The sequence below is a fragment of the Spermophilus citellus genome (assembly GCF_964194105.1).
Source record: "Spermophilus citellus genome assembly, chromosome: 1".
Taxonomy (NCBI): domain Eukaryota; kingdom Metazoa; phylum Chordata; class Mammalia; order Rodentia; family Sciuridae; genus Spermophilus; species Spermophilus citellus.
Genome location: NC_138182.1, coordinates 93,622,242 through 93,644,817, shown reverse-complemented (window position 1 = coordinate 93,644,817; position 22,576 = coordinate 93,622,242). Strand labels below are relative to the sequence as shown.

Sequence of the window (22,576 nt, the reverse complement as noted above, 5' to 3'; positions counted from 1 at the left end):
ATTTATTATTGTTTGCATTCTTGATGACGGCCATTCTGACTAGTATGAGATGAAATATCAGTATAATCTTGATTTTCATTTCCCCAATTTCTAGAGATGTTGAACATTTTTCATATATTTGCTGGCTATTTCTATTTCTTCTTTGGAGAAGTATCTATTTAATTTATTTGCCCATTTATTAAGTAGGTCATTTGGGTTTTTTGGTGTTAAGTTTTTTGAGTTCTTTATATACTCTAGATATTAATCCTTTGTAAGAAGAGTAGCTAGCAAAGATTTTCTCCCATTCCACAGGTTCTTTCTTTACATTCTTAATTATTTTCTTTACTGTGCAGAAGCTTTTTACCCATTTATTAACTCTTGGCATTATTTCTTGAGCTTTAGGTGTCCTATTGAGAAAGTCATTGCCTGCACCTGTGTGCTAGAGTGTTGACCCTACATTTTCTTCTAGGAGTTGCATAGTTTCTGGCCTAATTCATGGGTTTTCATTCCTTTTTGAGTTGATTTTTGTGCAGGGTGAGAGAGAAGGGTCTAGTTTAATTCTTTAACATATGGATAAGCAGTTTTTCTAGCACTATTTGTTTAAAAAAAAGCTGTCTTTTCTTCAATTTATGTTTTAGGCACCCTTTTCAAGGATCAGATGACAGTAAATATATGGATTTGTCTCTGTGGCTTTTATTCTGTACAGTCTATGTCTGGTTTTATGCCAGTACCATGCAGTTTTTGTTACTCTAGCTCTAAAGTATAATTTGAAGTCAGGGATTATGATGCCTCCAGCATTGTTTTTTGGCTTAAGTTTGCTTTGGCTATTCTGAGTCTTTAATTCTTCCAAATGAATTTTAGGACATCTTTTTTTTTTCTAGTTCTGTGAAGAATATCATTGGTATTTTGATGGGGATTGCATTGAATCTGTATGTTCCTTTTGGTAGTAATGCCATTTAAACAATATTAATTCTGCCTATCTTCGAACATCTTTTTGTGTCTTCTTCAATTTCTTTCTTCCAGTGTTCTATAGTTTTCATTGTAGAGGTCTTCACCTCCTTGGTTAGATTTATTCCTAGGTATTTTTAATTTTTTAGGCTATTATTAATGGAATTGTTTTTCTGATTTCTTTTTCAACAGTGTCATTGTTGGTATATAGAAAAGCTAATGATTTTTGTGTACTGATTTTGTAACCTGCAACTTTGCCCAATTTGTTTATTAGCTCTAGCAGTCTTTTGGTAGAGTTTTTTGTTTGTTTGTTTGTTTTAGATCTTCTACATATAGGAATCATATCATCTGCAAACAGTGATGATTTGACTTCTTCTTTTCCTACTTTTTATCCCATTTATTTCCTTCTCTTGCCTAATTGCTCTGGCTAGAATTTTTAAAACAATATTGTCTTGTTCCAGATTTTAAAGGAAATGCTTTCATTCCCCCCCCCCCAGAATATTGTGATGTACAGCCTAGTCTTCTTTAATATGTTGTTGATCATGATTTGCTAATATTTTTGTATCTAAGTTCATCAGGGATATTGGTCTATAATTTTCTTTCATACAGGTGTCCTTATCTGGATTTGGTATGAGTGTAATATTGGCTTTATAGAATAGATTTGATAGTGTTCCAGCTTTTCTAGTTTGTGAATAACTTGAGGAATATTGGCATTAGCTCTTTTTTAAAACTCTGGTAGAATTCAGCTGAGAGTCCATATGCTCCTGAGCTTATCTTTGTTGGAAGGCTTTTTATTACTGCTTGTCTCTAATTTCAAGTTATTGGTCTGTTTAGGTTTTCTGTGTCTTCTTTATTCAATTTTGGCAAATCATATGTGTCTAGAAACATATCCATTTCTTCTAGGTTTTCCAATTTATTGGAATATATGTTTTCAAAATAGACCCTAATGATCTGCTGAATTTCTGTGATGTTAGTGGTGATTTCTCCTTTTTCATCTCTAAGTTTATTGATTTGGGTGTTCTCTCTTTTTATTTTGGTTAATTTGGCTAAGGGCTTATCAATCTTGTGTATTTTTTCAAAGAACCAACTCTGTTTCATTAATCCTTTGTATTTTTTATTCTTAATTTCTTTTTTTCTCTCTGATCTTAATTATTTCCTTACTGGTTTTGGAATGGATTCATTCTTTTCCAAGGGCCTCAAGATGCATCATTAGGTTGTTTATTTGGGATCTTTCTGGTTTTCTTATGCAGACACTCATAGCTATAAACTTTCCTCTTAGAATTGCCTTCATAGTGCCCCAGAGGTTCTGGTGTGTTGTATCATTGTTCTCATTTGAATCCAAGAATTTTTAAAATTTTACCCTGATTTTTTCACTCCCCCAGCCATTATTCAAAAGTACATTGTTTAATCTCCATGCGTTTGTATAGTTTCTGTAGGATTTGCTCATGTTGATTCCAACTTCATTCCATTATGATCTGATAAGATGCAAGGAATTGCATCAGTTTTTTTTTTTTTTTTTTTTGTATTTGCTAAGAGCCACTTTGTGGTTGAGATAGTCAAATTTTAAAACTATGACCTGAATGCAAAGTATACCTGGTGGCTAAAATTTTAGAAGACTCTTCTGAAGTCTATCTAGAGACCAACTAGATTTGCAGCAACTGGATGCCACCAGCTAGTGATCTACAGAGAGATCTGTCTGACTTAGGATTCCTGTGGGATAATAGTCACCTACTATCAGGGACTGTTGCAAACAAAGGAACCAGGGGAAGACAGGATCCTCATTGACACCCAACACAAGGCCCTGCTCTGGGGCTCCTTGGCGGGCATGCATGGGGCAGGCAGCAATGGACCAGTGGGGAAGAAATCAGGAATTGCAGAGCCCTGCAGGTCACAGAGCTGCAGATTCTGTTCCTCTCTAGAAGAGGGAAGCCACCAACAAGGGCTACACATTTGTCCAGAGATTCAGCTTGATTGTCCCTGGTGACCTTAGGAGTCCATAAATTAAAATAATGCTCATAGGCTACTCATTGCAGTTTTCCAGTTCACTTTCTCAGTCTTGAATCCTCTCTCTGCCCTTTTCTTTTTATTGCCCCATGAGGTTATTTGCTCTGTTGGAAGAAGTGCTAGTTGGTCTTTTGGGGTGGTGTGACCTGCCTGGAATTAGAAGATGCCTGGTGAATGGCCAAGGAGTAAAACATCTCCAGGTGACCCATGTAGATGCAGGTACCTGGCTCCTTACATGGGGCAACCAATGCCTGGAGCCCCAACAAAGGTGGTCAGGTAGCTTCTTGTCTAAGTTCAGGTTGTTCAGCCCCTCCCTGTCCTGAGGCTGGCAGAGGAGAAGGGTTGCCTGCAAAGTCCAGTATTCTTGAATCATTGAAGTTTTCATTCTTGGAGGGGATCAGGTAAATTTTTCAAAGGCCAGAGCATATCTCAGAGGGTCTGTCTTCATCCCCCCCCAGAGGATAAAGAGGTTTCTACACCATGGGGACATCTCAGGCTCCATTGCTCTTGACATGAGAATAACTACATAGGAAAACAGATTCTTTTTAAATTTCTCTCCAAATAAGTACAGACAGTTCCTGTTATGGGAGAAAACATGTCCCAAACAAGGGTCTGAGCCATTCTCAGAGAGAAGGGGGAGCAGTGAATTTCAGCACGTGCCAATCAAAGACATAGAGGTTTGTTTAGGAAAGTAGATAAATATTCAATGGGAGCGTTCTCAAGGGAGATGCCTTTGGGGTAAGGCAAGAAATAGGCATTCAGGGAAGAATGAGGATTATCTCCAGAGGGAGGGGCAGCAACTCCTTGGTGTGGGGTGTTAATGTTTACAGAAGGGTGCTGCTAGGGACTACACTAAAGTGGAGGCAGGGTGGAGCTACACAATTTTGTGCCAATTTTCCTTGCACTTGTACTTTGCTCTCCTGTTATAAGGGCATGGTCAAGGGTATGGGGCCAAGGACTTGTAACTCAGGAGCTGGAATTGTTTCTGGGTGCTTTTTGCATTTCAATTTCTCAGTGTTTCCTTTGAGACTCAATATATCTCTTTATCCCAAATTCCTATCTCAGTCTCCAACCTACTAAGGTTCAACTTAAAACACTTCAACTTTACAATGATTCAAAAGCAATGTGCATTTAACAGAAACTGCACTTGGAATTTTGAATATGGATCTTTTTACCAGGCTAGTGATACCTAGTGACATCCTCTCTTGTGGTGCTGAGTAGTGACATGATCACAGCTGTTAGCAAGCCCCACGATCATGAGAGAAACTACTGGCCCTCTACAGTGTGCTTATAATAAATTCCATGAGATATCCAACACTTTATTATAAACTAGACTTTGTGTTAGATGATTTTACCCAACAGTAAGCTAACAGAAGTGTGCTGAGTGTGTTCAAGATAGGCTGTGCTAAGTTATGGTGTTTGGTAGATAAGGTGTATTAAATGCATTTTCGATTTCTGTTATTTTTAAATTTATAATGGTCTTACTGGAATGTGACCCCTTTGTGGTCAAAGAAACTTGTACATGTAAGGGGCTTTCACCTACCTCTCCCCCTTCCCTTTCCCAAAGCAATGGAAGGTATTTCCTAAATGAACTGTAGATGGAAGTCAATGTGTAAAGTCTGTCCTCCAGGGCTCCCCCATTACACACACACACACACACACACACACACACACACACACACAGTCCCCCAAGAACCCTGATGAAACTCCCAGGGATCTCAGGCTTTGTGTGAGACACTACAATGAGAAGTTCCCAGAAACAGCTCTGGCTGGGTTTGCTCTGTTTCTCTTGCTGCCCTAGCCTTAGCAGAGACACAGAGCTTCAGGGTACCACCGGACTCCATTGGAGGCTTCTCCTATTCGGTGGGAGGAAGAATGTCATAGATAACTTTGGAAATCTGGAGCTGACTGTGGAAACCCAGTCCAGGAAAATGCACACACATAAAACTTGCATGTAAAATTAGATGCTCTCTGAATGGCCCCTGAAGCCCGTTCATGCACAGTTAAAATGCACCACAGCTGCTGCAAATGCATCTCCATTAATGAAGCCATGTTCATCTTAGGTTGTGGGTGAGACCCGGCACAAGTAATTCTGTTGCTGAATAAACAGCATTTGGTCACTATGTGAGTCAACCTCTCTTCTAAAGGTTGGGGGAGTGAACAGTGATCAGATAGATGAGGTCTCTGCAGTCATGAGTTTACCTTTTGGATGGAGGAGTGACAGTAAACAAGTATTCAAAGCCACATGATAATTTCAGACCCAGTCATTGTTTCAAAGGGATAAATGAGATGAGTGCAAGGACATCACTCATGCAGAGACCCTTGGGAGGAGAGACCTCCTGGAGCAGATGGCACTGGAGTAGAGACTTCCAGGTTGAGAGGACTCCCTGTGAAGTGGGAGGGAAAACACTCAATAAGGATGAGGGAAAGGCAGGTGGCAATGAATCTGGGTGAGGAGCAGGGTGTAGGGAGATGCACCAAAGAGGGACACAGCCTAGTCCTGGTGAAAATCGACGAGTCAGGATGGAGCCGTGCTGTGCATACACAATGACCCTGGGGAAGGATGGGTGCCCTCCTCCCATCCACCCACATCTATGCCTGCCCGTGCAGCCTTATTCTACTCTGATGGGTCAGCAGGCAACTGGCTTCTGCCTGGAAATGGCCCATTCTGGTCTGCATCTTCTCTCCTTGAGGGCAATGGCAGCAGCTCTCAGATTTGCAAGCTTCTCATGGCTGTGCACACAGGGACTTGCCAATGCCTAGTGCCCCATAAATAGTTGTTGAAAGAAAGCAGCCACATCCTTGTGAGCCAGACCTCCGGCTGTGTTAGTGTTGGAATGATTTCTGACCAGCCTAAGGGCAATCTCAGCTGAACACCAAGGGGCCACCTGAAAACCCCACTGTTGGGTAGGCGGTTTATTTGCAGTTGTGGTGTACAAATGTTTTAAACATGTACTTGTGCCAGGTGGTGAATTTTATAAACCAAATTATTAACTATGTAAACAATTAAATGTGTAAGTAAATAAACTCCCCATGCTGTTTGTGGCAGGGATTTCCTACAGTGAGAGATGAAAATCTGGCCCATAGCCTTTATGAAGACCCTACCTGGGGCTGGCCCTTTTCTCTCTCTCCCTCTCACTCTCTCACCACACACACGCATGCACACACCCTGATGGAGAGTACATTGTTCAGATGCACAAAGGACATCAAATCATTCAACAAGTCCTTGTCCCATTTACCAAACCTGGTCAGTTTTCCAGCTCTTTACCTTTGTTCAGAGGGTGGCCTGCTACCATAGGTAGCTGCTTTGATATTCCATCTCACTTTAGGATGCTGCTGATCTTCCAGAGGGACAATTATAGGTAGGTTTCCTGCCTTCTTTTTCTAGATTCCAGAAACACAAGGGGTTTTTCAAGTTTGAGCCCAGCAGCTCCTGCAGGGAGGAGTGCCCAGAATAATGGATGAGGAGCTTGGGGCTGGGTCTGGTCCTGCCTCTTGCTGCCAGGACTCCTGAGGGCCACCGGAGGTGGTACCCAAGATCTTTTCTAAGGTGCCTGTCTGAGGACAAAAGCAGGTCATAGGTGGGAACCAAAGTCAGACAATAAAGCAGTGAGGAGAGCCTGGACACTCCCTTCCCTGGCTTGCCTTTAATTGGAGAGGGTAGGGAGATGGGGAGGGTAACTTGGCAAAGACTCCACACAGGTGTGGGTACACATCCTGACTGATGGACCCTGAATGTCACCGTCAGCCCCCAGATATGAGGATCATAGGCAGTGTACATAGGCTCTTGGGACAACTCCCAGGTGTAGAAATTCCAGGGTCCAGAGAGTTTACTGGGTAGTGTTTGGGTCAGAAATTCTGAAAGTATCCAAGCACTGCCAGCCACCTGTCCTCCTGTGAGGTCTGGGAGAGACAAATTTACACACAGAAAAGGGAGGGAGAAAGAGGTTGCTTGCAGATCTGCCCATCCCAGAAACAGGAAGATGATTCTAGAATGGGTGCAGGTTTATTCACTGCCCACTCTGGGCCATGTATTGGTCCCATTTTTTGATGAGGACATTTAGGCTCATCCTGCCTCAGGCCAATAGAACTATTAAGTAATGTATTTTTCCAGAATCATCCTTTCCCAACTTCAATATGATGTCTCCATAGTTGGAAAATAAAGTCTATGTATAAAAGTGAAAGGAAGAGGGATGACCTCAGGGCTCTAAGCCTTTGAAAACACTCACCTGTTCTTCTATTGTCTTCCTTAAAAACTCCTCCCTCCAGACTGCTCAAAACTGGCTGGGTGTGGTGCTGCATGCCTGTAACCCCAACAGCTCAGAGGCTGAGTCAGGAGGATCGCAAATTCAAAGCCAGATTCAACAATTTAGTGAGGCCCCAAGCAACCTTACATGTTAAGTGCATGCACTTAACATGCACTTAGCAAGACCCTGTCTCAAAAAAAGGCTGGGGATGTGGCTTAGTGGTTAAGTGTTCCTGGGTTCAATCAATTCCTGGTACAAAAAAAAAAAAAAAGACTGTTCAAAATTGAATTTTTTTAACACTGAAGCACAGATGTTTTGCCAATCAAGTTCACAAAGATCAACAAGAAAGGACTAAGCCAGAGTAAATGCATGTTAAGGGAACACGTTCTCGTATTACCAGTGTGGTAATGTGAATTTTTTTTTTGGTGCTGGGGATCAAACCTAGGGCCTCATGCATGTTAGGCAAGCCACTGAGTCACATCCCAGCCCTAAATTGATGTACACTCTCTAGGCGGAAATATGGCAAAATGCATTTTAAAACATAAACATGTTTAAATCCTTCAGCCCAGGAATTCCCCTTCTAGGAATTTATCTTGAGGAAATTACCATAAATTCACACAAAGATTAATTACAAGGAAATCTTAGTTCAATGTTATTTAAAAACAACCTAAATATACAACAGGCCCTTTGTGTGTCACGGGAGGATGCCTCTTCCCTTGGTTTGAGGGGTTTCCACAAACCTGATTTCTTTTCCCACTTTTTCCTTCCCTCCAAAGAGGGGCCCTGGGCTTTGCAGTGGTTGGTGGGTACAGACATTGGCAGAGGTGTCCAAAGATTCTTTACTTGGGGCAGTAGCTGCCTTTCTTTCTCTCTCTAGCCCTGAGGGTCAAGGCAGGGCAGGTGACAAGCTGTCTGCTCCCTAGATCTAAGCTTTTCCTGCGAGGATTCTTCTACGGAAGGGAGTCAGCAAGCTCACTGTCTCTGACGGTAAGGGATGCCTTCCAATTTCACCTCAATCAGGAGAAAGGCTCATACTCTGGTTCTCCACCTGCCGTTTCTTAATTGCTTTGAGTGAAGAGATGGGTGTTCCTTATCAGTTCTCTCAAAAACCCTCAGAATCATTTAGTGGAATACTTTGTTGCACAGTATGGCAAAAAAAAAAAAAATAAAGTAAAATAAAGTTTACAGGAAACAAAATATGTAATACATAACTGAGAAAATGGGGGATGGCAATATGCTGAGGTTCTCACTTATTTTTCATTTTCTAAATTCTTTACATAAATTTGTGTTGTTAAAAATAAAATAAAAATCCATATTTAATAAATTGTTTTCTCAGAGCAAAGCCTACCCTGAAGCCCTGGTCCCAGTCCTGGCTCCCATGTGACGTCACATTTTCCTCTGCATCCTCACCCCGCCTTCCACAGTTCCGCTACCTTGGTATATGTTATAAATGTGTGCTGAAATACCTCCTCATGCTAGATTGACAGTTCCTTGAGGAGGAGACCTAGCAGATTCATCCCTGTGACCACAGCCACCTGCATACTTGGTTCTCAGCTGATGCCTGGCCAAAGTGGAGATGAGCACAAGGACAAGCCACACTTTAATGAATGAGAGTCCCAGTGCCAAAAGGGCAGCAGCAGTAAAAGTGGTGAGCAGCTCTTCAACGCTGAGGCAAGGACAGTGGGTGGGAAGTCCAAAAGTGAAATCAACCCTTCTTGGAGACATGATCTTCCCCAAGGGGCTTCTCTGCAGTTGGTTACCACCATGGTCTGGGGGCAGTTTAGGTGTTCCTCTGCCTTAAGGAAGCGAGTAGCCCAGTGAACTTCAGAGTTTCCTCCACATCTGACTCCAGGTTATGTGAGACTTTGTTGCTCATTCTATAGATCAGGGCATGAGGCAAGCAAGCAGGGTGAGTTAAGATCTCTTTGGGACCCTGTAACCATTTGACTCCACTGCTCCCCCGGGTCTGCAGGGCTGGAGGGCTTTGTCTCTAGTCCACAGAAGAGCAGTTGCAGTGGAACCATCCAGTCTGTAGCCCCCGCCTCCGCCAGCTACAGGATGTCTGATCCTAGATTTATTTGCACCTTGAGCATCCTAACCACTGATGGTAGTCCTTCGGTGCTGGGGAGATACTCTGATAGCATTATTGTAAGAAATCCGCTGTTTTAATCAAGCTAGTTTCAGTTTGCATTCTATCATTTGTAATCAAGGGAATAAACACATAAAATGTTCCTTTTTTCTTTTTTTGTACCAGGGATTGAGCCCAGGGGCATTTAACCACTGAGCCACATCCCCAAATCTTTTCATTTTTTATTTTGAGACAGGGTTTTGCTAAGTTGCTTAGGGTCTCATTAAGTTGCTGAGGCTGGCCACATACTTGAGATCCTCCTGCCTCAGCCTCCCAAGCCAGTGGGATTACAGATATGTACCACTGTGCCTGAGAAAATGTTCATTTTTAAAATTGGTACATAAGTAATAATTATACAGAATCCTGGGTCTCATTGTGGCATATTTACATGTAGTTAACATAATTTGATCAATTTTAATCCCCAATTCCTCCTCTTGCCCTCCCTCCCTTCCTCCCCCGATTTCCTTCCTCTACCCTACTGGGTGGAAAGCTTCATGAAAATGAATGTAATCCTTGCACAAAGCCCATACTAATCTCCTTTGTATTGTTCCAATTTTAGTGTATGTGCTGCTGAGGCAAGCACCAAAGTTTCATGTTTTAAAAAAAACCTGCAGAAAGAAGTTACAGTGCCGAGCATGGTGGCACACACCTGTAATCCCAGCGGCTTGGGACACTGAGGCAGGAGGATGGAGAAATCAAAGCCAGCCTCAGAAAAAGCAAGGCACTAAGCAATTCAGTGAGACCCTGTCTCTAAATAAAATACAAAATAGTGCTGGGGATGTGGCTCAGTGGTCCAGTGCCTGAGTTCAATCCCCTCCTCCCCCACAAAAAAAGAAGTTGAAGTTACAGTGACAGAGTTATTTTGTATAACAAGAGTTTCAATTTTTGTTATTTTGTATAAGAATATTTCTATTTTCTGTGATAATATTTTATCCATCTCTGAAGATACAAAGACTAATAAAGAGTGGTTAAGAGGAAATTAAAGGAAAAGAGAGAGAAATAAGGATTGTGAGCATTAATATGAGCTTGGTATGTGAGAAAAATTACAATTTCACAACAAAATGGAAATCTTTCATCAATTGGAAAAGCAAGAAGAAACACTTGCACTTCTATCAGACATTGCCTTTTGAAGCCTGTCACTCTGGTGAGTAAGAAAAAAACAGTAAACATACCCGCCATGGTCAGAAAGAAAACTGTTATGGCAAAAGATCATGTAGCAAGAACTACAGGTTAATCTTCAATGAAGCAAGTTGATCTTCAATGAAGCTTAGATGAAGACACAGTCAGTGGAAATACCACACACCAGACACTAGAAGAGTTATGGGGTAAATAAAAATGAAAGGACGCAAGTCCTGGCCTCGATTTATTCATATATGAGTGGGGATATTAACATTGATATATAATTTTAGGATTCCTTTTTTGAAAAAAAAAACAAGCCTGCATTTTTGAGGTATAATTCATACAAAATTCACCTATGGTCTAATTTGATATCTTTTAATACTATATATATATATATTTTTTTTTTTCAGAGCTGAAAATTGAACCCAGTGCCTTGCATGTTAGGCAAGTGCTCAACCCATTGAGCTTCCCCTCCAGCCCTACATTATTAACTTTAAAAAACTGTGGTAAGATACAGAAGACTTTCCCATTTTAACTGTTTTAAGTGTATAATTCAGTGACATTAATTACATTTGTATCACTGTGCAACCATCATGGCTATTTCTAGAACTTTTTCACTGTGTGAGACAGAAACCCTATGACCTCTAATTTTGCTAATTCAATCTGCAATACTCAATGATAGATAAACAGGAATAAATGAGCAAGAACCAGAGAAACAATCATTCAGCACTAACTCTCTGGTTATATTGCTCCCATCTCCAGCCTCTGGTAATCTTTAATCCATTATTTGTCACTATATATTTGCTTATTCTAAATATTTCATGTTAAGTCCAACCATATAATATATATCCTTTGTGTCTGTTTAATTTCATTTGCATAATATTTTCAAGGTTTATCCATGGAATTCAGTACATGTGTCAGAATTCCATTCGTTTTATGGCTGAGTAATATTCCATTTTCTAAATACGCCACATTTGTGTAGTCCATCTATTGCTGGACACTTCTCTCATAGGTTGTTTCTATCCTTTGGGCTATTGTGAAGAAAGCTTCATTGGATATTGGTTTAAAATATTTGAGTTCGTGCTGTAATTTTTTTGGCAGTAGGAGTGGAATTGCTGAGCTATAGGGTAATTTTATGTTTAGTTCTTTGAAGAATATAAAAAACTTATGTTCCTGGTGATGATATACTAGGTATTTGGGTCAACTGTCCCATCAAAGACAATTTAAATCTGGATGAAATATGTCTCAAAGTATTATTAAAAGTATTCAAGAGCCAATCATGTAATATGAAACTGGTTGAGATCCTGGAAATAACAGAAGTTCAGAGTGAGCTTAACACTCAGGTATCCTTGGCAAGTCCAGAAAGATAGTTAGCTATGAGATTGAACTGTTCTTCTGAAACCTCTGGGAACACAAGTATAAACCAAGGATGGAAAAAGAGAAGGGAAGGTGTGAGACTGAGGACACAGTGAGGTCTATGTTTAACTGAAGACCCAGAAGACACAGACAGAAGCAGTATCTGAAGAGACAGCGAAGGACCCAGAATTTTCCAAAACAGATGAAAAAAAATTGATCATGAACCCAAGTTATCTTAATAAATCCCAAATAGGTTAATTGATAAGTAATAAATGAGATAAACAAATCTTAGGTATATCCTAATGAAACTACAAAAAAAGAGAAAAATCTTTAAAAGAGGCATAATGGGAGGGAATAAAAGCAGATTTTCGAAGAAGCAAGTCGTGGACTGACTGACAGTGTCCCAAGAGCAACAATGGAAGCCAAGACAAAGTGATATGTATAAAGTCATGAAAGAAAACTTCTAACCTGGAACCTTATGCCCAGAAGAAACATGCTTCAAAAATGGAATGAGAAAGTCTGATAATAAAACATTGGAAGAAATATAGATGTTCATAGATAAGTGAGAATAAAGATTTCACAGATAAGTGAAAACTGACAGCCTTTTCAGTAGAATGATATCAAAGAGAGTTCTAAAGGCAACCTTCAAACACATGGCAAGTGAGAGGCGCAAGACAGAACAGAGTACTCAAAATGATAAATATGCCTGAATCTTAAAACCAACTCTGTGAATATTAAAATATACAGTGACACACATTATACATGATATAGCCTATATAATTTCTGTGTTATATTGTGACAAAAAATTTTACAGGAAAGAAAAAAGGTTTATTTTGGTTCATGGTTTCAGAGATTTCAATCTATGGTCATTTGGCCCGATGCTTTGGGTCTGTGGTGAGGCTGAATATTGTGGTGGTGAGTATGTGGTGGGGCAAAGCTGCGTATATGGTGGCATCCGGGGAAACAAGAAAGAGATCCCCTTCAAAGGCACATTCTGATTTCCTTACAGTAGGTCCCACCTCCTAAAATTTCCATCACCTCCCCATAACTCTACAGGATGGAGAACAAGTCTTCAACACCTAGACTTTGAAGGGCACTCCAGATCCATATCGTAACATCTCACCCCTGGTCCTGAAGGTTTGTGTGCATCTCACCATGTAAAATGCATTTAGTCCATCTCCAGGAGCCCCTGAAGTCTAAACTGTTTCGACCTTGCTGAAAACTCCAAAGTCTCCTCTAAGAAAAAAGCAAACTCTTAACTGCAAACTCCTATGAAAATTAAAAGCAAGTTACATAATTCCAACATAAAATGGTGAGACAGTCACAGGGTAAACATTCCCATTCAGAAAGGGAAGAACAGGGACATGAAGGAGAGATGGGACCAAGCAGGGCAAACATTAAATCCTGTAGCTACATGTCTGACATCTTGGGTTTATAATGGCATGAAATGTGCTCCAAAAAGCTTGGGTAGACCTGCCCCTAGGTCTTGAGGGCTACAGCCCATGTGGCCCTCTCTCGGGCTGGCTGTCTTCACTGTCTGTGGCTTCACTCAGAAGGAATTGCACATGTCTGCCATCTCTGAATTCCTCTAGTCTCCATTGCAACTTCAGCTTTATTCTCAGAGATTTACACATTGACTACTAAGGGACTTCTTGCAAGAACTTCACCTCTACCACACACTGCCTGAACCCTCAGGCTTTCCTTTGAAATCCTGGTGGAAGTCTCTATGATCCTGTAACTCTTGAATTCTGCATACCTGCAAAACGAGCATGACATAGATAATGCCAGCTTCTGCTGCTGACTCAAACAGCAGCTGTGGCTGCTTGGACCATAGCTGCAGCAGGCTCTGAGAGGCTGACTGGATGACACGAAGAAACAACTCCCTACATGGAGCTGGGTGAATAGGGTGCTCTGGTACTCTTTTCTCAAAGCAGTCTTTGAAATGGGTTTACACTCCTATACCCTTGAACCTGTGATGGGTGGCTGGGTGGGGGTCTTGCTAAACACTGAAATGCACTCAAGCCATATTTTCTGTACACAAGTTTTTGCCAAAAGAACACAAATGGCATCAATTCCAGTTCTCAGTAGAGTCCCCATTTCCATCTGAAACCTCATGAACATGGCCTTTACTACCTACATTCCTATAGGAATAGGAATAGTCTTCTTTTCCCATCAGAATTGCCCCGTAAGCTCTATGTACAGCATTCTAGGTGTTCTCCACCTGTTTCTTCAAACTTCCAAATATCTCCCTCAAACCAATTCCAAAAGCTTATGAATAATATTGTCAAATATATTCACAGCAACGACCTTTCTTTTGGGTACCAATTTTCTGTGTTGGTCAGATTTCCATTGCTGTGACAAAATGCCTGAGACAATCAACTTAAAAGAAATGTTTATTTTGGTTCACTGTTTCAGTTTATGGTCGCTTGATCCCATCACTTTAGCCCTATAAAAAGGCCCCATATCAGAGGGGAGAGCTTGTGGCGAAGCAAAACTGCTCACATTGTGGTGGCTAGGAAGCAAAAAAAGAGAGAAAGGGGATGGAGTCCCAACATCCCCTTTAAAGCTACATTCCCAATAACCTAACTTCCTTCCACTAGGGCCCAACCTCTAAAAGTTTCCACCACATCCCAATAGTTTCACAGGTTGGTGGTCAGGTTGGTTGTAAAACATGAGAGTTTGAGGGACACTCCAGAACCAAAGTATTAGAGTTTCCAAGAAACATGCTTACCTCCTCGCATGTGTGAGGCACTGGGTTCAATTCTCAGCACTGCATATAAATAAGTGAATAAAATAAAGGTCCATCAACAACCAAAAAGCATATTTAAAAAAATACTTTTTCCAAACATATATATATATATATATTTATATATTTTTTTTAAAGAGAGAGAGAGAGAGAGAGAGAGAGAGAGAGAATTTTTTAATATTTATTTTTTAGTTTTCGGCGGACACAACATCTTTGTTGGTATGTGGTGCTGAGGATCGAACCCGGGGCCGCACGCATGCCAGGCGAGCGCATTACTGCTTGAGCCACATCCCCAGCCCCCAAACATATATTATTTTTATGATTACAGTATTGACTATGCATATATAGAGCCACAAGGCTTCTATTAATTTCATAGGACTGAAATTAATCAGAATATCTACTCTGACCACAATGCAATAAAGACAGACTTCTAAAACATGAATTACACTGTAGGAGATTATATTTTGAACTGAATGATAATGACGATGAAAACACTATGTGTTAAAATTTCTGAAATGCAATTAAAGCAGTTCTTAGAAGAAAATTTATAGTCTTAAAATTATATTTTGGAAAAGGAGGCTGAAAATTAAGTTACTGAACCACATTCACATGAGAATAAGAAAATAAGAACAAGAAAAATATAATGAAAATTGAAGAAGAGAATAGATAGATCTTAAATTAATAAAAATAGAACAGAACTAATAAAAAACTTTAAAAAGAGGTATTTTAACAACTAATTATATCACAGGGTCATAAAAAGTAAAGGAACATATATATACATATGTATATGTGTGTGTGTATATATATATATATAGTTTCATACACACATACATATATGTATATATACACATATGTAGGAAGAATTTGGTTTAATGTGGGTATTCAGGAAATGTTAATTACCTTCTTACTTTTATATAATACCACTAATAGAATTTATAAAAATACCATTCATTAGAGGTTTACTCTGCCCCATCGGATGTGCTAGATACTTATATGCATTTTTCTATTAAATGCTCATTAACCTCTTCCTGGAAAAAATAATAAAAACAAATGTAAAAAGAGGACCAAAAAAGTCTAACATTTGGTAAATTTATTATTTTATTTTTTTCAGTACCAGGGATTGAACTCAGGGGCACTCAGCCACTGAGCCACATCCCCAGCCTTATTTTTGTACTTTATTTAGAGACAGGGTCTCACTGAGTTGCTTAGCATCTTGCTTTTACTGAGGCTGGCTTTGAACTTGCAATCCTCCTGCCTCAGCCTCTGGAGACACTGAGATTACAAGTGTACACCACCATACCTAGCACAAGATTGATAAATTTATAGTCAGACTACTCGAAAGAGTGAGAGAGAGAGAGAGAGAGAGAGAGAGAGAGAGAGAGAGAGAGAGAGAGAGAGAGATTAACAACAACAACAATGTAGGTTTACCCTAAGATCATTCACATGAGCTTTACATAGTCTGGAAGGGGGGATTCTGACAGATCTTATAAAGCACAGGAATCATAAAAAAAATGGGGCAGGGCAGATGACTCAAAGCCTAGATGCTGACCACCAACAAAATTAATATAAGGTCAGCACTGAGGGAGAGGCTGTGCACGGCCCAGGCACTCCATGAGGCTGGAGGCCATGGAAGTGGATATCCAGAGTGCAGAGGACGGTGGGTGGCAGTGTTGGCCTGGGTACAGAAGCTGCTGTGGAGTGCTGGAGGAGATGTGCCCTGCCACAGCCTGGGGAGGCCCCTCTGCCAGGTGCAATCCTTGAGTTTAGGTTCTCATTTTCATTTTCTTAAATGGAGCTGAAAGTCTCCTTCTTAGTGAGCTCAGGGCTCTTTTCTTTCAGCTCCCACTCTCTGGATCCCTTGGTGTTACAGTCTGAGCGTTTGTGTTCCTCTGAAGTTGTTGTGTTGAAATCTTAAACTTCAGGATGATGGTGTTGGAGGTGGAGACGTTGGGATGAGATTAGTTCACAAGGGTGGACCCTCCAGGAATGAGGTAAGTGCCCTTACAAAGAAGGCCAGAGACAGCCTCACACCTTCTTCTGAGAAAACACACGAAGTTGCTATCCATGAACCAGAAAGGGGGCATTCACAAGACACTGAATCTAGAGGCACCTTGATCTTGGACTTCCCATTTTCTTGTGAGCAATACATTTCTGTTTTTTATAAGCCACCCCATGTATGGTATTTTGTTATACTACCCAGTGGACATCTTGCTTTAGTCTTCCATGAACCATACAGCATCTGCATTATGTTGCTACATTCACCTAGTTCCGATGCATTTGTGACTTAACTTGTATTATGAAACCATGTAACACAACAGAGGGTGCAGAGGATGGAGGTGAGGACATTCCCGTGCTCTGCAGATCTTACAGAAGGAGAGACAGTGAACAATTTCTTTCCAGCACATTTGGTCTGCTCCCTAGGGAAGATCTCCTAGGCTCCTTAGCTTCCAGGCTGAGCTTGGACAGAGAACCACTCTCCCAGGCCAGTTCTAATGTTCATCCAGAGGCCCAAGCTCCTCACAATCAGCAAACCACCATCAACAGTTCTGAGTGTAACTGGGGCCTAGGCCTCAATCCTATGGGACACCCCTCAAGAGTATTGTCATCCGCTTCGTCTCCCCTCCCTGTTCTGGCTGCCTCTGCTTCTTATCTTCACTTCTGTGGGGTAAATGGAAGTTAAATCCCTTAATGAATTTAGGCCTTAACAAGCCAGAGCCAGGTACTGCTTTCTTTTCTTTTCTTTTCTTTTTTTTTCACAAGAAAAAATTATATCTGGTTCATTTTTCTTCTGTTCTGTAACCAAGATGGGTATAAAGTCCAATGGAGTCTGGCAGGAGATGTGCTTCTGTGGGTCTGAGATGGTCAAGAAGCTTCCCACAGAATTAGTGCTCTATTTGCCAATATGGTAAGAGGAGGAGATGGAACTTTTTAAAGGCAGGGAAGACACACACATCTGAAGCTAGAGAAGAAGGAAAAGATAAAAGACACAGAAACCATAGGAAACTGGGAGTTCTTAGGCACTTTTGGCAAGGGCTGGTACCCATTAGTCACTTAAGAGTTAAGCAGTAAGGGACAACCAAGGTAACTCAGAGAAGCACTGGGAAATGTCTGCACTGGGTCCTAACAGCTGACATTTTTTTCTCCCAAAGATCCTGGAGCAATAAATAGGGTCCCCAACAATGGTCTTCATTTTCCAATGACAAAGTGAAAAGGTGTCTGAGCTAACCCAGCCTTCCTCCTGGACAGGACTCCCTTCTGAAGGCTCCTGATCAGGCATTTCCACCGTCAGCTGCTCAGATTTTTAGCAAGATATTCCTTATGTCGAGCAGACCCAGACAGTCTGCATGCCCTGGGTCACTGATAGGAACCACACATACATCTGGCCACCCTTCCCACCAGGGTGGTTTTCAGACTTCTGCAGAAGGTCAGTTTGCCTTCCTTCCTCCACTCTGTGTGATTCTTTTCAGCATGCTCATTCACTAGGGGGTAAGGATCTGCCATCTTTGGCTCCCTCACCTGCATGAGGTCTGCTTTCTTCAAATCGGGGTTCTCTACACAAACAGCATTAATGGGATGTATATGCTTTTTATCTATCTCTATATAAAATATATAGATAAATAGAATAAGCATATAGATGTGTGTTTACACATAATACACGAAATATATACATATACATTGTGTGTGTGTGTGTGTGTGTGTGTACACAATGATCATCTTGAGAATGAGATTTGTTTTAAGGAACTGACTCACCAATTATGTGGGTAATGGAGGCTGGCAATTCCAAAATCTTCAGGATTGACTGGTAGGTGGAAAACCAGGAGAGCCGACCATCCTGATGAAGCCCCAAGTCAGTATTCTTTAGGTGTCCCTCTTGCTCTGGAGGTGGGGGTAGAGTAAGTCCTTTGGTCTATGTTCTATTTAGGCCTGCAACTTATTGGATGAGGCTCACCCACATTCTGAGGTGGCAATCTGCTTTATTAAACTCTACCGACTTATACGTCAATTAAAAATACCATAGAAACATCCAAAATAATGTCTGACTACCATGGGATCCACCTATCTGGGTACCGTGGTCCAGCCAAGTTGACACATAAAATTAACCATCACAATGTCTGTTTTAAAAATGTGGAGCTTCTGTGTAACAACAACAGCTCCTATTGTCAGTGCTGGCCTTCCTTGTGTAAGGAACCCATTGTCACTGGACCCTTGCTAATTTAATTTCTTTCCTATTCCGGCCCTCCCTCCTTGTTGCCCTCTTGGATGGTGTTCAAGAAATTTGATGAAAAAGAAAATGTGTCCAACGCATCCAGAACAAAACATCATTTATTAAGGTCATTAAGAACCAATCCTGGGGCTGGGGATGTGGCTCAAGCGGTAGCGCGCTCGCCTGGCATGCGTGCGGCCCCGGGTTCGATCCTCAGCACCACATACCAACAAAGATGTTGTGTCCGCCGAGAACTAAAAAATAAACATTAAAAATTCTCTCTCTCTCTCTCTCTCTCTCTCTCTCCTCTCTCACTCTCTCTTTAAAAAAAAAAAAAAAAAAAGAACCAATCCATAGGGCAATTTTCAAGTACTGAACCGTGGCTTAATCAAATCATGCCTAAGAGCAAGCCTGTCAAAATAGTCCAATGCCATGAACATACAGAAATCTTTACAGTAAATGGAGAATCACTATTTTTTAAACAAGGAGAAGGGCCTTTTAATCCAACTCTAAGTTTACTTCACAAATATCCTTTTATTCTGCCACACCAGCAGGTTGATAAAGGCGCCATCAAATTTGTACTCAGTGGAGGAAAATCAGGTATCGAGGCTTAACTTCTCCTGGAGCTAAGCTTTACCCTGCTGCAGTAGCTACCACTGTTTCAATCATGACAGAAGGCAAAGAGCATGCTCTGTGTGTTGGAGTCATGACGATGTCTGCAGAAGACATTGAGAAAGTCAGCAAAGGCATTGGCATTGAAAATATCCATTATTTAAATGATGAGCTGTGGCATATGAAGACATACAAATGAGCCTCAGAAGGAATGCACTTGGGCTAAATACAGATATTGTGCTGTATCTGTGTGTGACAGCATGAAGACAATGCCTCTGTGGTTATGCTGAATAAATTCTACAGATGCTAAAAGGAGGAGGAGGAGGAGGAGGAGGAGGAGGAGGAGGAGGAGGAGGAGGAGGAGGAGAATGTGATGCACAGTATTGAACACAGCAAACTAGGTTCATACGTGTGAGGCTCTGTGAGGGTGAGGGGTGTGTGATACAGCACAAGTTTCCCATATCTCTGGGGCCACCCTGCTGCCTCCACAGTGGACTGGTACAGGTTCCTATGCTCCTCAGGGGCAGCTGGCCATGTTATAAGCCATTCCATCTCAACCCCTTCCCGTTATCTTTCAAGTTTCTTGAAAGAATATTCTATATTTATTGCTTCTATTTCCTCATCTTTCATTCTTCCTTTTCCTCTGGCTTCCTTCTCCACCCACCATTTCTTCAGTCCCAAATTCAGTGGGAGCTGTTGACTCAGTATCCTCCCTGACTCTCTGCAGCCTGAGTGCTACCCTATTCCACAGTGCAAAACCATCCCTTCCAATCCTTTCCAGCCTGTTCAGGTCAACAGTATGCACCAATGGGCGCTAGGCACTGCTGGGTGCTGAGGACAGAGGTCACGCAGACCAGGTTTCTCCATCACTTCTCTTAACTCTGTCTCTCTCCAGACTCTCCCCTTTCATGGTTTAGAAGGAAAAGCGGAGATATAAACACAGCACAGGCACTCCTTCAAACAGACATTATCCACTTGCTAAATATGGAGGTTCTATGATGTACAAGATACACTGTAAGGGACCCACCCACCAAAAGTTAGCATATGGCCTTTCACCTTAGGGAATGACAATTCGGGAGGGCCTTTGGACAGGTTCACAGATAAGTACAATATAAAAGAGCAGAACAATCTGAAACCTTCTAAGAGGACTTAATTACAGGCCATGAGTCAAAGGAGGGAAATCATCCTATGACTTCAAGTAAGTGATGGGTGAACCTTGAAGGAAGAACAAGACTGGAGTCTGTGGAGTAGGAGGGATGGTGCACTGTGGAGTAGGCAGAAGCAGCAGCTTGCAACAGAACAGCTGAGGGAAATGAGGCCACTGTACACAGGACCAGACTGCGGTCAGCCTTTAGTTTCATGCTGATCACTGGCAGGTATTTTCAAATGTTTAACAAGGACTCAGTGTGGGCTTTTGTGATGTGCTTTAGAAGGGTTCTCTGGGAGGGACTGAGCCAGTTCAGGTGACAGGAGGCATGGAGAAAGGAGAGGAGGGAAGCTGGATGCAGTGGCCTGCACCTGTAGCCCTAGCAACCTGAGAGGCTGAGGCAGGTGCATCGTTTGAGCCCAGGAGTTCAAGACCAGCCTGGGCAACAGAGTGAGATCCATTTCAAAGAAACAAAACAAAAACATATGGGGGAATAAAAGGACAGGAAGAAGACAGAATTGGCAAGGAAGAACAGGGCATCATTCATTTTGTAGGGGAAAATGAATGTGAAATAATCTTTCTAGTCTTGAGTCTCCCTGGTTCTTGCAGGCAATAATCATTTTTTAAAAATTAGACCTTATGCTTTAAAGCAGTTTTATGTTCACAACAAAAATTGAGACAAAGGTACAGAGGTTTCCCACCTTTGCACAGCCCCCCTCTTCCATCAATATCCCTATAAGAGTGGTGCATTGGCTAAAATCAAAAAACCTATGTTGACATGTCATAATCATCCAGAGTCCATAGTGTACATTAGTTTACACTCACTCTTGGTGGTGTACAGTCTGTGGGTTTGGACAAATGACTTTTGAATCCTTTGTTACTTCATCTTCCAAGAATAGACTTTCTGACTTCCAAATGGAGCAGGCAACTCCCTTGGCCTGGCACTGGAAACTTCCTTCCAGTGGCTTTTCTAACTCTCTCCTATCACTTACTTCAAGTTCTCCCTCAATTGTCCTCTCAAATCCTTGTCCACTTGCAGCCTCACACCAAGATTCCCTGGGTTACTTAGCACCTACGGACCACACTGTTGGTACCTGGAGAGCAAGACTCATGTTCAATTCATATCTGTAGCACCCAGTCTGGTGTTCAATAAACGAGCAGTAATTAATTCAGTCTCTGAATGAATAAACTAAATTGATTTACACATGAAGAGGTGAGAATAAAACAAACATCTGTGCTACAGGTGTCACACTTTGTATCTCACACATGCATGTGTATCCTCTAGTGAGGGCAGGGTTGTGTTCCACGGCTCCAGCTGGGGTTAATGCTGCTCTAGCACAGGATGTCAACTAATGCCATCCTGAGTAAATCTCCTGGCCTTTGACTTCTCCTGAGCAACAAGGGCTTGCTGTGCATTCACATGTGATGTTTGAGGATCAAACCAAAGGATCGCTAGCCAACAGGGATAAGATTCTTATTCTTCCCTGTTCCTGCAATATTCATCACATTCGTGATTCATCACTCTGGAAGTTTGGTATCCATGTCGTTCTGGCTTTTTTTTTTTTTTTCCAAGCTAAAAAGCAAAAGGACTTTAGGACACACAGTGAGCCATAAAGAGCCATCTGTGGTATGGAACTCGCTAATTTAATAAACAATCTGCAAACAATGAGAGCACTATTAGAAACATATTGTGCTGGGCAGAGGTATTTACACTGCTTATCTTTAATCTTTCTCAGCAATCCTCATTTTGTGCACATTTACAATCTTTGCTCTTAGTACGCACATGCTTTTTTCCAACTGTAACAAATTGTTTAACCTAAACCTTGCCTCTCCTAAGGCGTGTACCCCTGAAGACGCCATTGGTCTTGGAAAGAAGGGAGTGTCGAGTCTTGGAGGACTCTGGATGGAGCCTGCCCTGCCCTCCAGGCAGCGAGTGGTCCTTTTGAATCAGGGCTAAGCACTCATTCTGTGCTTTATTCCTATTCAGCTCAGATTTTTAAACTTGGGATGCCTTTGCTGGCGAACAACTCTGGTTCATCCCTCCATGTGGCCTCTGTGGCTGTGCGGACAGCTCTTCTGACATGCT

At 41.6% G+C, this 22,576-nt stretch overlaps 1 pseudogene across 1 annotated transcript; it reads left to right on the top strand.

Moving 5' to 3' along the window:
- The first annotated feature begins 18,787 nt into the window (after positions 1 to 18,787).
- LOC308645092 (malignant T-cell-amplified sequence 1-like) lies at positions 18,788 to 19,542 on the top strand (annotated as a pseudogene). The gene is made up of 2 exons: positions 18,788 to 18,889; positions 19,089 to 19,542. The product of its transcript is annotated as a malignant T-cell-amplified sequence 1-like (transcript).
- Positions 19,543 to 22,576: the final 3,034 nt, after the last annotated feature.